Raw genomic sequence first — 15,191 nt, forward strand, 5'->3', positions numbered from 1 at the left:
AATAACTATGGCCTAAGGCCAAATCCTTTGAATTTTGTCTTTACCCCTTAATTGAGTAGAGTTCTCTTATACATGGATGCATAAAAGATGAGAGAGAGAGAGAGTGTGTGTCTTCCATCGCCCCATATGAGGAACTATGTATGAGGTCCACCTAACATTACAAGCTTTTTTTAGTGGAATGATTCAAGATTTACATTCCAAACAAAAATAAATTGCTCGTGAAAGGATGAGCATGGTTTTAATAATCTATATTAATAATTGATGGTCACAAAGTAGAAATGTTGTGAGTGTTATAATAATCAAAATAAACTAGCATTATAAGTTTTCAAATAAATTGAATTTCGACCGAAGCTTGACTTTGCTTCTGTAATCTTGAAAATTGTGACACTAACTAACAATGTGAAATTATACATAATAGCAACATCATGTGTTACTTTTTTCTAGAGAAAATGATAGGAAATCTCCATAAAGTTGGTATCATACGGATAATTATATATAACAATATTAAAGTACTGGCTATATGACGATATCTTTTCTGAGAACAAAATATTGCCTATATCGAGCATAATCTAATTGCGCCTAGGAATTAAATGAATGATGTGAACTTTTGCATTTTTAAAAACAACCCTATCACACCTTTTGCTACTTCAAAGAAGACCTTTTCTTTCTCCTTTCAGTTGCGGTACAATGATTATATTTGTTTAATATCAAAACAGAGAAGAAAAGGGTCAGGACAGCAATCGTAATGAGCCGTTTCCTTTAGAATACTCGCCGTAGGCGGAGGTGTTCAATGGTTGCACATTCTTTATCATTGCCATGTGCTTTAAAATTCTCAATGTAGGCCCATAATTAGAATATGCAAATCATCCAGTGAAAGACCCAAAGGAATAAATAATGATACCAACTAAATTCCCCTATTAAAGTCCCTTTTCAATGTCATTTCACTTAATCGATCAACCTAAGGAATGTTTGAATTCATTGATTAATTGATTGTATCAAACTTAGTCGGCTTAACTAAACCTCATCTTGATTGATATGTGATTAATTATGCCAAACTTAGCCGAACTTACTAAATTTCATCTTGATTGATTGTGCTAAACTTAGTTGGCCTTACCAAATTTTGCCAGTCTTCTAGTACCATATAAAGGCTGCTCCTGTACATTGTAACTGACGGGCAAAAATGCAATTTTTTTCTCTAATTCTTCTTTTTCAACAATAGGAAACATGTGTTTGGTTCATCGAGACGAAGATCCCTTTCTTCAAGGACACAATGAATGATTTTAGTTCACCATCTCTACATTGCCGATCCTTTGCCAGGAAATCATATGATTTGTTGGTAAAAGCAAGAAGAACCTCCACTCCTTCCCTCCCCAAAGCTAGAAACCTAATTGCCAACGAGTCGGACGCGGGTCCAAATTAAGCCAATGCCATGCCATCCTGATCACCACCACAGCATGCAAGGTTAGGGTCAAAATGTAGTTGAGGAGGCGGTCCGCTCGTTGGGCACGAGAAAGCTACGCTCCATCGCTTCCGTAGCAGACTTGGCACCATTTCTTCTAGCTTTTAAATGCCACCTTTTAGCCTCTCCCAGCGTGGGAGGGCTTCCATTTTTTCTCCACCGAGGGGGTCCCCCTCCCCTTCTCGCCCGCTGGAAAAGGAGGTCACATAGTCCTCTTCCGTAGTGTGTGGTGGAAGGTGGGTTAGGAGTTGGAATTCCGTTCCGTGTCCTAAGTCTGCCATCTTTCCTGGGTCGATGCCGTGTGGACCTACCCATCCACCATGGAAGATCACAAAACCATGGGTGTGAGACCTTTCACTGCCAGTTTTTACTTCTGGTCAATCCCAAACATGGATGCTAAGAAAGGGGACGTCATCAGTCACCACTAAGCTATTATTCTATTCTCTTGCTTCTTTTTTTTCGCACCTTCTCGTGTGTCACCCTAAATAAGCGTGTTATTTTTCAAATGCTTTGTCAAATCTTATCTGCTATCGGCAGGAAATCTAGCCCCAAACATGTGGCCTTTCATCTCCATTGTTTAAGCTTCTTTAGATTTTGTACAGTTGTAGCATCCTTGTACTGTTCTTCTAGAATGATGTTCTTTCTCGAGGGATAAATAATTTAGTATTGATCGTAGAGATTTCTGCGCGATTTGTGACAATCTCCCGTCCAACGTTCTCACAAGCTCCGAAACGCCGGGTCTCCCGAATAGACATGCCATGATGCTTTAAGGAAATGGATCCGCCGGTCTATATCATACAACTCACGCCAATATGTATTTGATGAGCGATGAGATTCGCATTGCCTGCATCAGATGAGTTGGTTTCCATTGATCATGTTGGCATTGGTTTTGCATGTATCTTGGTGCATATTTTGTAGCATTAACTCATAAATAGCAAAAACTTTTATATCTACCGTCGGACAAGCTATTAACAACTCAGAACCTCATCCAAAAAAGCTAGCCGGAAGGTATTTTTTGAGTTTTTTAGTCCTATACGGCGAATAAACGATCCATGAGGGACTAAACACGCCCACACAAGTTCTTATATACTTTCCTGTTCAAGCTCTCACGCCCTCATCAGGCTAAGGGTTTAAATCTATTCAAATCTAATCACAAGCACCACGATTGGCCGTGGTCAGCCTCCATAAACTTGTGCTATAATATCCTCTAATCCACATAGACTATGAGCCGAGTTTGCCCTGATACCATTTGTTATAACCTAAGACCTCAATAAAAAAGACTAGCGAGAATGTATTTTTTGAGTTTCTTAATCCTGTATAATTATCCAAGATCTCCTCGGCAAATAACTTATGTGGGATTAAACATGCATCCAACCTATATGATTATAGGAGAATAAATGTGAAACCATTATGAAATCAGGTGCCTTGATTCTAATCCATTATGAGGTATGAAATATGATAGCTTTGCAGAAAATCTAGACACTATTTGATAATTTGTAGATTGGTAATAATATGGAATAAGATTGGTCGGTCAAGATCACTGTAAACAAGCAGCAAGAAAAAAACAAATTTGCAAGAAAATATAGCAAAGAAGAAGAAGAAAAATTGGAAAGAGAGAGCAATAAATTTTATAAAATAAAGTTAAGATCAAGGCAAAAGGCTCGACGCATGCTTTGCTCATGGCAAAACAAAAAAACTCGCTAGGATGTCCGACGCACTCTCACTCTTGCTCATTAATTCAGCGCATCATATAAAATTACCCTCCAACCAAGTTTAAGTCAGACTCTGCCAAGATTCCCATGCCAAAATTTTTGGCACCGGTGCTTTACCACCAAAACCAAAATAGTAAAGAAATCCATCCAACCGAAGACCACTACTTTGGTACTCTCATCACAAAGCAGACATGATAATTGACTAAAATTATAGTTTAATTATCTTCTTCCAAAACTTGAGCCAAATTCAAGCAAAAGAATCAAATCAAGAGTTAGGTGGCATGAACTAGGACTTCCACAAGAAGACAAACTAGCTATTTTAACTACAATGAAATTAGTATAGAAAAGTAGGAATAATACAAGGATAACTAACTAGGATATAATTCTAGCATAACTAGATTAAGCGATGACTCTCAACATATATAGCTTCAGGCTTTAATACAACCATCAATAATTTTTATCAATGGACTAGCTAGTACCTTCACCTTTCCGATTTAGGTAATTAATATAGGTTTTACAAGCTTAATGCCCTTGCACTCATCTAATCAGCTTATCAACCCTAATGAAAGTATCCTATTTACTTATCAACTCTATCGAAAGTATCTAATTTACTCGGTACCGTACCTAAGCAAATATCATGCTCAAACACAAATAACTTCTGCCAAAAATGATCCTGAAATCCTCTCTTCAATAAAACGAAAGGAACAGATAACTCAAATTTATGCTTGAATATTACTAATTCTCATGTCTAAGCATTCCAATTACATATAGGATAATCACCAGTCAACTTAGAATCATTCCACAACAAAGAATGCCAAGGTTCCCCTTAGACCAAGTTATACACCACAATATATATATATATATATACATACACACGTGGCATGCGTCAGCACCCGGCACGTATCTCGCCGCTGATGTGTCACAGACTCGCAAATAATTTACAAAGACCTGCTCAATTAGTGTTGGGAAACATTTGTTACGAAAATTCTTTATTCGTTCTTCGGTCAAAACACTATCATTATGAGGAGAATATTAGTTAGTTGGCACACGTAATTGATGGGCGGCTGCAGGGACCAACCAAGCTCGCAATGGTTTGGATGCATGGTTCACACCAGGCCAGGCCATATCCCATCCATCCCCATGCTACGCTTGGATCCTACTAGTTTCCCACTTGGCAAGGTACTTCTAGAGTAGGGTGGGCTTGATGTTACTACCGCTATATGCCACAAGAAAAGTCTCATCCATACCTTTCCCACCTCTCGCTGTGTCTCTCACACACACATACACACAAACACATCCTTTGGATCATATATAACAAGTGTCACTCTCTTTGGTTTCTTCATGCAGACATGTTATGTTAGTATGATGACGCTAAGTGACCCCTTTTTTCTATCCCCACTTCCTTTTATCCCATCTCTCTCAAAGCTTTTTTTCCATGCATTTCTGAAGAGAGGGACGGGGTGTCAACATAAGGGGGGTCGAATGGCACTTCGCAACTTGGGCGATCATATCCCATGTTACCCTTGAGACTTCTACGGATGGAAATGAATTATATAAAGGAAGGCCTTCCTTGTGGGCCCTGTTTATCCAATGAAGTTCTGCTAATCTACTAATTAGTAGACTAAGAGGTGGCATCCATGTTCTGCGTCGTTTTTGTCTATAACAAGATGATGACAAGCCAAAGCCATGGACTAAATGCGGCTCGAATTGCAGGTTTGCAATTTTCCTATTTTAAGTTGATGATTTGGAATTTATGTCTGTAAAGAGTTGCTGAACACGTTCAACAGCTTGCACGCATTGCATCTGCCTAAAAATTTGCATGCGGGATTGAATCCATCCAGAGATGTGGATTTGATTCACAGCCTCGTTAGGCGGCTGGTAGCGTTTCCAATTTGCAGGCATTTGCGAGCTGATCCGCATCCATGCTTGTGGACAAATCACTGTAGGGAGAAACTAAGGGAAAAAATCTATGAGGATTGTGCACCATGAATTAAGTAGCATCATGGCGGGTTTTCTTGTGTCGGTCCGGCTTGAAATGCTTGCCCAAACATGCGAACTTGTTCACTGCGGCGCCTAAAGTTATAACAACTCAGAATCTCACCCAAAATGGTTAGCCGAAAGATATTATTTGAGTTTCTTGGTCCTGCATAAATACTTAAGATCTAACCAACGAATAACCGATATGGAACTAAACACACATCCGCACGGGTCCTCACATACTCTCATCGTTTAAGTTTTGACGTCTTTGCCAGGCTAAGGGTTCAAATCCATTCAAATTTAATCATAAGCACCACGATCGGCCCGTGGTCAACCTCTATAAACCCGTGTTGTAGTGTTTCCTAGTCCACACAGGCAATTAGTTGGGTCTGCTGTGATACCATTTGTAAAAATCCAAGACTTCTCCCAAAATGACTAACTGAAAGGTATTATTTGAGTTTCTTAATCCTGCATAAATATCCAAAATCTATCCAGCGAATAATTAATGTGTGATTAAACACACGCCCGCACGAGTCCTTATGTAAGTTTGGAGTCATCCTGTTACTTTACGATGTAAATTGTTCGTGTTATTTTGTCACCTCAAAGGTTTTAGAACCAAAGATTTTGATCCATAATAATATGTTTATTAAGAAAAACAAACGCATGCTAGCTTAACCCTGGCATGATCTTGGTAGAATAGTGGTACTGTTGCCAAAAAGACCAAAATGGTTGTGTAGCTCAAAAAAGCCACTCAGCTTGCGTGATGTATTCTGATTGCGGGCTCTGGATAGGCATGGTGGATTGTGCCGCATAACGCAGCGACGTGATTAGTGGAAGACGGCGAGTGACTTTCTTGAGCGATTTTCCCGAGTTAGCCATCTCATTCTCCATGAAAAAGAATACAAAAGCTGGTTGAAGGTAAAATATTTGACATGGGTGTGGTTGGGATAGCATCTTTCGCACGAAAGGATGATTGATCTTTTTTTGCAACTTTGACCGTAGGATCGTACCTTGCACGGACTCAAAGCAACCCAAAATCTTTTAGCCATCTAGAGCACAGACTCAAAGCGATCATTGTGCGATCTGATGGTGGATCCGAGCTGAGGAAAATGAATCCTTCTTTCTTGTGAAAGATGCAAGGCCTGCCCTAGCCACCCACCATCTGCATGATCTTGAGTGCAAAGCCAGTAGATATTGGAGTTTCCTCATGTCTGCTCCCACAAACAGTAATTTGTTCATGGACTTTATTTTACAAAGAAAAAGCATACCTTAGGGGTATCATATGATTGTGTCACATGAATAGCACATACTGCATAACCAATCAGGGTATCATATGATTTTGTCACATGAATAGCGCATACTGCATACCAATCAAGGAACAGCACGACCCTTATTCCTCTATGTTGGGTGTACATAAATATTATTTAGTAAACAAGCCCGAGCCTAGTATGGTTTAGGCCTACCCAAGACCCTTCTATATTACCACCGAGGTGGTAGCATAGTGGGAATGGAGCTTTGATTCCACCGGAGTGGCCCAGGTTCGAAACGTATGGGCGTCGATTAAATACGGAGACCTGATGCCCCCCATTTGGTTTGCTCGGTAGAGTCACTATTTGGTCTGCCGTTACTTAGGTGGTACTGGTGTGACGTACTCACACGTAAGGTTCCCCCACGGATGGAGAGGGTATGAGTAAAACCTGTCTGCCCGTATCGAACATTCTCCAGCAGAGAGGAGGCCCAGTAAGAGTTGCTACGCGGGTAAGGTTCTTCTCACTCCCTTTTTTTCCTTTTGTTTTAGCAAAAAAAAAAAAAAAAAAAAAGACCCTTCTATATTTCTTACACCAACCCAGCTCACATCTTCCGCAAAGACAGCACAATGGGTTAGCCCACAAACACCCGCCCAACTTGGTGACCATCTCTGATGACCTCGTTTGGTTTGTTCGCTCTTCATATACCCAACCAAGATTTCTATGATAAGCCTTTGGAGAGAGCAAGAATAAACCAAACGAGGAGGAGCCGGCGAGAGAGGGAGGTCGGGACCTCGTGGTGCTTTACCAATATGAACTCCTATCCAATATTAAAATGCCATGGGTGTTATTAACAAAAAAGAAAGAATAAAAAAAAGGACCCCTTGTGCTAACTGTAAGTCTGTAATGATGCATAACTTAAGTTTGAGCTAATGCCAGCAGGCTGCATGCCGGGGCTCGTTGAAACTTAAAATTTATATTTGCATATAATGTCGACGTTCTGTAGGGGGGTAATATGTAATAATTTATGCCTCAGGTTGGATCCAGATTCCAGAGCCAGCACATTTGAAACTTAGATATGAATTACCACCCGTAGGGCTCTACAGAAAATTAATCCTCTATAAGATTGGTAATAAATCTTTATGCTATACTATGTACAAAAGAGTCTCCCATGTTTGCGCTAGTCTTAGCACGTCTACTGCTGAGACTAGTTCGGACGCAAGTTTCGCGTTAGCACATGTAATCCTTTTAAAATGCTAATATTATTATTGTTATAACTTGGAATCTAATCCAAAAAAACTAGTCAGAAGATATTATTTAGATTTTTTGGTTTTATATAAGTCCTCAAAATTCTACTCAGTGCATAGCTAAAAAAGGAGTAAACATATGCCTGCGCAGATGCTCGCATACTCTTCTCATTTAAGTCCTGGTCTTCTTACCAGACTAAGGGTTCAAATAAATGCGAATATATTCATAAATACAACAAATCCAATCACAAATAACATGCTCGGCCCATGGTTAGCCCGATAGGCACATACTGCAGTGTCATCCTAATCCACAAAGATTATGGACCGAGTCTGCTCTGATACCATCTGAAATAACCCAAGACTTCATCTAAAAAGGCTAGCCAAAAGATATTATTTGGATTTCTTGATCCTATGTAAGTATCCAAGATATACCTAATGCATAGTCGATGTAGGACTAAACACGCCTGTATAGATCCTCACAAGTATATTAGTAGAAGTCCTTCCAGCAATTATAATAGATCTTCTAAGTGATTACTGCTGCTCTCTGAACTAGTGTTACAGGTGATTTTAACGTACCTTGGATGCCCATGATAAGAAAGAGGGATGCCCATTTCAGGTAACTCCCAAGGTTCATCAGTTTTGACAGTTTGTTGATAGTTCTGCTTCGTTGGACTTGGTTTCACTAGCAACTGTTTTACTTGGTGCCATAATAGGGAAGCTATGAATAAGGTTTGGAGAGCGGTTGAACAGCATCTGGAGCACATTGCCTCTGATCATGCACTGTTATTACTGAACATTGCTCTGCCTCAGCCAAGGGACCCAAAGCTGTTCCAGTTTGAAGAGAGAATTTTGACGAAAAGCATTAACGGTGTATGCAGAAAACTGAAGTCGGTATTGGTTGATCCATATTGCACCTGAATCACAAAGAAATAAACAAATTATAAGTGTACTAAGTAGGGTTTATTAAGAGTATAATCTTCCAACAGGCATTTCAACCTAACATCATTCCTTCCATATGCGAATGGCACCTACTGATCCTACAACGAGCTTGTATGCATCGTAAGTTAAAAAACCAGACCTGCAAGGTGATGGTAATGTGCTAGAGAAAAACAAAGACAAATATCATCTCAACTTTCTTTCAGATTATATCAATTCAGAAAAGAAAATAAGACGAACTTTAACAGAAGGGATGATACCATCCAGTTAGGGTTTCAAACATTATTCCAAGTTCAAACCAACTAACATATCATACCATGGGTTGAATGACTAGTATGCCACTCAGACTGAAGTCCATATTCAAAACTAAATGATAATTAACTTAGTCGATCAGTCCATTCTGTGACTTATTTTTTAATCATTTTTCCATACTAAGAGGTGGCTAACATTCACATGGTTCAATAAGAAGTGTATGTAAGACCTTGAACTAATTCACATACACAAATCAAGAAAGCGAGCGAGCGAGCGAGAGAGAGAGCGTTGCCTTCATGGCATCAAGAGGATGCAACACAGAAGTAGAAAGTGCACCTGCAAGGAATCCTGCCATTGCGGATGTTAGAACATCTCCAGCAGCTATTTCCACAGGTGGTGAATCAGAAACAACTGTGGCTGCTTCAAACAGTCAAGTGTAATATATGATACGTTCCTGCACAGCTTGATTAAAATATCTTTACAATATCAACAAACATTTGGCCCCAAAGAATAGGTGAACCATAAATGTTCAAAAATGGATATGTTCAGATAGTATGCATAATCCAGCATGGTAGGTTTGGGACAATTCAGCACATTTACATCTTTGTAGCTATGCATGCATTTGTATGCGTTAGTATGTTTCTCCGTGTGTGTGAAAGTATTCTTAACCTCAAAGATTGTAAACATTGATGTATGTATGAATGTCGGGTAAAGGAATCTCCAAAATGGTGGGTCCTACTCACTATGTATTCAACAAAAACAAAGGACTGAAAAAAGAAAGAAAAAGACGCATCAATTTTGGTGAAGTTATTGATTACCTGTATTATGGTTTATCATTCAGACACAAAATTGATAATAAAACAAAAGAGTTTGAATGAAATGTTTTGCTGAAAATTGGGCCGATTACAAGTGGGACAACATGGAATGGGAGATATTATATATGAGAACTTCTTTTGACATACCGAGGATCATCTTCAAGGCGCTCCAAAGGAAGAAGCAGCATGAAATTCCAAAAATGGCTACAAGAAATAGATCCGCCAGCATTTGCATTCAGATAAAGCATCATAGCAATATCATTAACTTCTTTTATAGGAAGGCCAGCATTTGTCAGTGATGTTGGCTCCTCCTCCATCAAGGAAAAAAATTGTTTCCACCCAAAAATTCTCATCTAGTGTTATCTAGTGTGGCACAAAAATTCTCTAGCACACTTCCTTTGTAGTCTTCCCTTCTCATAGCAATTTCAAGGTCTTCAAGTACAGCTCCTCAAAAAGTCGCCTTCCTGTAGCAATTTTCTTAGCTCCATCAGTATGAAGCTAATCATATGCCATCATGCAAGTGTCACAAAATTTAGAAGGCATGCTACTGCAAAATCACCTGAATTTGGTAACAAACAAAACCGAACATCAGGCAATGAGTATACTAACTGTTTCTGAATTAAATCTGTATATTGTTCATGTCAATGATATCCAAGAAATTTCTCAAATCTGAGCAAAGCAACATGGAGGCGGTCATTATATCTGAATGACATTACAGAGCATCAAGTAAAGTAGTAAACAAGCTGCATCATATGTTATTAATAATATTAGCTGACATTAGAAACCAAGGTTTCCTTCTGGATAACTTCATTATGTCAGCTGACTTCAAAAGATGGGGTGTCCAACATTCTGTTTTAGTTTGATCAATTTTTTGCACTTTTATCCTTCTAAGTTTTCCTTCTTTTTTTTTCTTTTTTTTTGAGGTGAAAGGAGGGAGCGAAAAGCTTCCCCCCGAGTTTATTAAATTAGAAGAAGAAGGTACAAGAAGGGTAGGGAATGTACAGGGGCCCGAATGAAGGACTAAAAAACTAGGCAAGGGCACATCTCAGAAACAGAGGATTCAGCAAGTCAACCAGGGAGTTATGACTCTCAGCAACACTCCCATTACACAGATTCCCCCAATGTACAAACGTCTCTAAAGGCTTCTGAAGGACTGAGTAGATGGATGATTTCTTCTGCAGATTTACCCGGAAATTCCTCTCAAGCCAGCGTGACAGCAAACCGCCAGGCTCTTCCATTGGTCTTCTTTAGATTCTTCCTTCTCCACAGCATCCAAAGGTCTCGCAGCTCAGAAGGCCAAGTTCTGATGTTGAGACGCAACCACAGGCCTTTAACAAAAGGACATTTCACAAAGAGATGTGACACCATTTCTTCTCTTGCTCCGCAGAGGCTACATCCTGTGCCCCTACTCCACCCTTTTCTTGTTAAGATCTCTCCTGTGTGTAGTGCAAGCCACATAAAAACCTTGACTTTCTCCAGTCCCTCCAAATTGCTTTCTAGAAGGGCCAAGGAACTCCTGCCTTCCAAATTCCCGACTTCTAAGTTTTCCTTCATAATGGATTTCCACATTCAACATAATTCTCATATACAACCTTATAAAACACTCCAGGTCCTGCATATCCAAAACTTATTTTAAAAAGAAGAATATGGCCCTCGGGTCAACTAATTTGATTGCAATAGCAAGCACCAAAATTTTTCTTGCAATTTTTACCATTTCATCATAAATATCATTAGCAGTTTCCCAACCCTTTAATAAATTTGCCTTCCTTAACCTCCGCAGTATAAATTCCCAGAATGGTCTATCATATTCTTCCTCCGAGAAAATAATAACAAATTTAAATACACGTCATCTCTGAATTCTTTCTCCATTGGCTTAAGCAAGAAAACAACAGGTGCCAATGTATTGTTTAACAATCGATATGGTTTATCACAAGCTGGTCAAAACTGTCACGCCCCCGCCTCTGCGAGGCACGTGAGGCACCTAGTACCCACATGGGGGCCACATAAGGGGGGAACACGGGGCTCCCCTGCCAGATATTGTCCGATTCTAGAGCTTCACGCAAGCGTCCTTCACCCCTCTCCGGTTTTATTTTCCTCCCAAAACGCGTCTGCAGGATTTGGAGACACCCGCCTCATATGCCCAGGCTCTGGAACGAGTCTTTCCGATGTGGGACTATTGGGCCTCACACCCTTCCCACCATCGGACAAGAGCCGTCCTCGGCTCTGATACCAAATGTCACGCCCCCGCCTCTGCGAGGCACGTGAGGCACCTAGTACCCACGTGGGGGCCACATGAGGGGGGAACACGGGGCTCCCCTGCCAGATATTGTCCGGTTCTGGAGCTTCACGCAAGCGTCCTTCACCCCTCCCCGGTTTTATTTTCCTCCCAAAACGCGTCTGCAGGATTTGGAGACACCCGCCTCATATGCCCAGGCTCTGGAACGAGTCTTTCCGATGTGGGACTATTGGGCCTCACAAAAACAGTACGAAAGATACTAACTTTAAGCAATAACAAAGAACAGCTAGGACAGCTACAAGGATGCCGACACTGTAAGTAATTACCAGAAAGTCTAAATCTAATACCACATACCTTCTGCCTCTGAAAGAAATCCTGAACAGAGAATAGTTTCTTCTTTTCAGATGCTCTTTCGAGGATCGTCTCGACTGCGAGGTTAACTCGACCAGCTCCGTCAAGGAAACAGCTGGAAGTGCGAACCGCAACCGCTTGACATTAGAAAGTGGTATGTTTGACAACCCACTTGGGGGCTTCTGTGGCGAAACCCTCGCAAACCCCATATTCGTGAGAAATAGGTCAAATTTAGAAGGGTCATTAGAAGTAGAAACAACCAGTGGTTCATGACAGCGTTTTGTATTGCTTCTCTTGCACCGGGGATCGAACACCTGAAGGTTCCGCGCCAGATTATCGATGACATAAACAAGAAGCGGTTCTTTGAAGCCGCAATAATCTTGCGCTCGTCTCCAGAGATCGTGCTTCCCCTTCGGCTGGCAGATTTTCGACGTAGGTCGGGATGGCCTGGTCGAGGCCATGAACGGCCACCCCAGGTTGCAATCAATTCGCGAATCCCGCATCCCTCTCTTTTTCTTGGATGGCTCATCGTCGGCGAGGGATTTGACCGGATTCGAGGTGGACGGGGACCGTCGCGTCCTCCCGACGCGAGTGTCGAGCTGGACAGGGGCCACACACGCAACAACATAACAAAAATAAAAAGATCTCGGAGGGTTGGGATGGAAAACGAGACGACAACAAGTACTTTATTATTATTATTATTATTATTTTGTCGGCGTAGTAGAATGTTGGGGACGCCGGTGTGGTTGGACCACCGAGCTTGACAGGGTGGAACGCCGATGCGGTGGCAGCGTTTGACTGGAACAACAACGGTAATTAGTATCGACAAGTAGTACTCGCTGTACATCCCTCTTATGGCATATTATCTTATGCAAGATTAATCGTCACAATATTGCATCCTATACCAATATTATTCTATTATATTATCAACATACGAGATAATATAAGGTAATGAGATATACCAAATATCAATATGACTAGGATGGATGCTTTCTACTCGACGACATTCGGCAGATGGGGAGAGATTGCAGTGCTTTTCAGACAGTGCATGTATATCGGAAGGCGAACAGAACCGTCGACTGGATCGCCTCCTATACAGTACACCGATAAAGTTCTCTAGACACACCAGGCATCTCTCCTTCATAGTTATTTCAGATCGTAGCTCTTAATTCTGATAGCTGCACTTATACCAGAATAGGATGAGCAGTCGTTGTACCAAAAAAAATATATATCAATATGATATAAAACTTTTTACTGATTGTGTGGTATTGTACCATTTAGTATGGTAAATTTTAATTTTATATTTGTGTCAGGTGTATACAAGGCTATATACGTGAAATTTATTTAAATGGATGGTGATCATGGTTTAGCTTTTTTGTTCTAAATTTCTGATCTTTAGTGTATGTGATTTTGATCTGAATTCTAAAACATTCCCAGTGATTCACTATAAATATTTGGATGTGTACTGATTTGCCCAAAACAGATTAAATGTGATGCTAATAAGCCCTCCTAAGTTCACATATAACACTACAAAGATTAATGCTTAGGAAAACACTTACAAAAAATATCAACCCTGATTTTTTTTAAAACTCGATAAAATCATGTTTGAAAATTTAAAAGATCTCCAAACATGGTCACCTATAATGAATCAGTTTTGCGTGGCCTGACCAAAATTATTACAATAAACCAGCACTCATTTGTCTGAAGCAGAGGCAGCTGCTTCCAGCTGGCTGGATGGACGAGCGCAAAGTTTGGACTTCTGACGGGGAAATCTTACTGGAGACTTTTGACCCTTTCCATCGCGGCGGCGCTGGCAAGCGGACGTTCGCGATCTATATATGCGGCATACCATTTTCTTTCTCAAGGGACTAAATAAAAAAAATTTAACTGCAGGAGGTTTTAATTGAAATTTTCTAAAACTCTGTTTTTGGATCAGCTGTCATCTGTAATAGGGCTGAGCTTGATAAATGACAGGTCTCTGTCATGCAATCAGAAGGGGTCATCATTCCCTCTCTAAGCTCCTCCTATAATGTTTTGTACTGGTGTTCTAGGTTACATTGCTGGTGTAAGCTCTTAGGTCCTCCTTTTCAGCTTCCTCTGGTGCACTCTTTCTATTGCCACTAAAAATCGGTCCAACCAAGATGCCGAGCTAGCTGGGCTGCTGCAGGACTTGGATAATTAGTTGTTCAGACCGTAGAGGTTAGTCGAAGATTGCAATATGTCTCCAAGATGGCGAAGTGGTAGTCGCTATACTCGGATGACAATAGGTTGCAACATTGGTCATTCCCAAGATGTTATCGAGAAGAGAATATCATGCTTGGATCTTTGCTTCGATGCCTAATCCGAAACAACAAAGGTGAAGAAGTCCTCTTGTTGGAGAGTGTCGGACAGAAACCCTCTAATACCTAAGTTAAACGGACTCTTATAGAATAGCAAAAATATTGTGAGAGTGGCAGAGCGATAATACGAGAGTACTTACCTGAAGGATCCTTCAGGAATAATGTATATAGATGAGGCTCGGCACTTGTAGTCGAGAAATTCGGGTGTGTGAATTTGCTGTTTTTTATCATGCTCACTCGTACATCATGCTTCATACATCTCGTCCACACAGTTATGAAAATATTTTGTGGTCATGACCGAGGTATTGCCGGCTGAAAAGAGAATTTGAAATTCGAAGGATTCTCAACGCACCTCTAGGTTGGTCGCATGGTTCGTAGAAAGAGCAGAAAATGTCACTTGCCGATAGGAACTGCGTAAAACGAACAAAAAGTATGACAAATGAAAACTCAAACATTTTGACTGGTTGATCGGCAGCTTCGTGGTAAGCTTTGAATGGTCGATCTACCATAGCGACTGTGGTCTGTTCTGAGGCGTATCACTTTTCATTCAATAAAATTTGGGTGACCTTGCCTCCCTCTTCTTCCCAAAAAAAACAAATTATGTATCATAACATATTAAT

General features: G+C 40.5%; 1 long non-coding RNA gene across 2 annotated transcripts; it reads right to left on the reverse strand.

Annotated features, from left to right (window-relative positions):
• Positions 1-7,845: 7,845 nt before the first annotated feature.
• Positions 7,846-12,855, reverse strand: LOC103708805 (uncharacterized). Of its 2 annotated transcripts, XR_016396116.1 has the most exons (4): positions 12,236-12,717; positions 9,793-10,204; positions 9,167-9,284; positions 7,989-8,556 (listed from the first exon to the last, which is right to left on the reverse strand). It is a non-coding gene; the product is annotated as an uncharacterized LOC103708805 (long non-coding RNA). The 2 variants fall into 2 exon arrangements; XR_016396117.1 differs by lacking the exon at positions 9,167-9,284 and having other exon boundaries at positions 7,846-8,556; positions 12,236-12,855.
• Between the last annotated feature and the right edge of the window lie 2,336 nt (positions 12,856-15,191).

Source organism: Phoenix dactylifera, chromosome 8 (assembly GCF_051530095.1).
Source record: "Phoenix dactylifera cultivar Ajwa chromosome 8, Ajwa_hap1_PhDact_Kaust_v1.1, whole genome shotgun sequence".
NCBI lineage: Eukaryota > Viridiplantae > Streptophyta > Magnoliopsida > Arecales > Arecaceae > Phoenix > Phoenix dactylifera.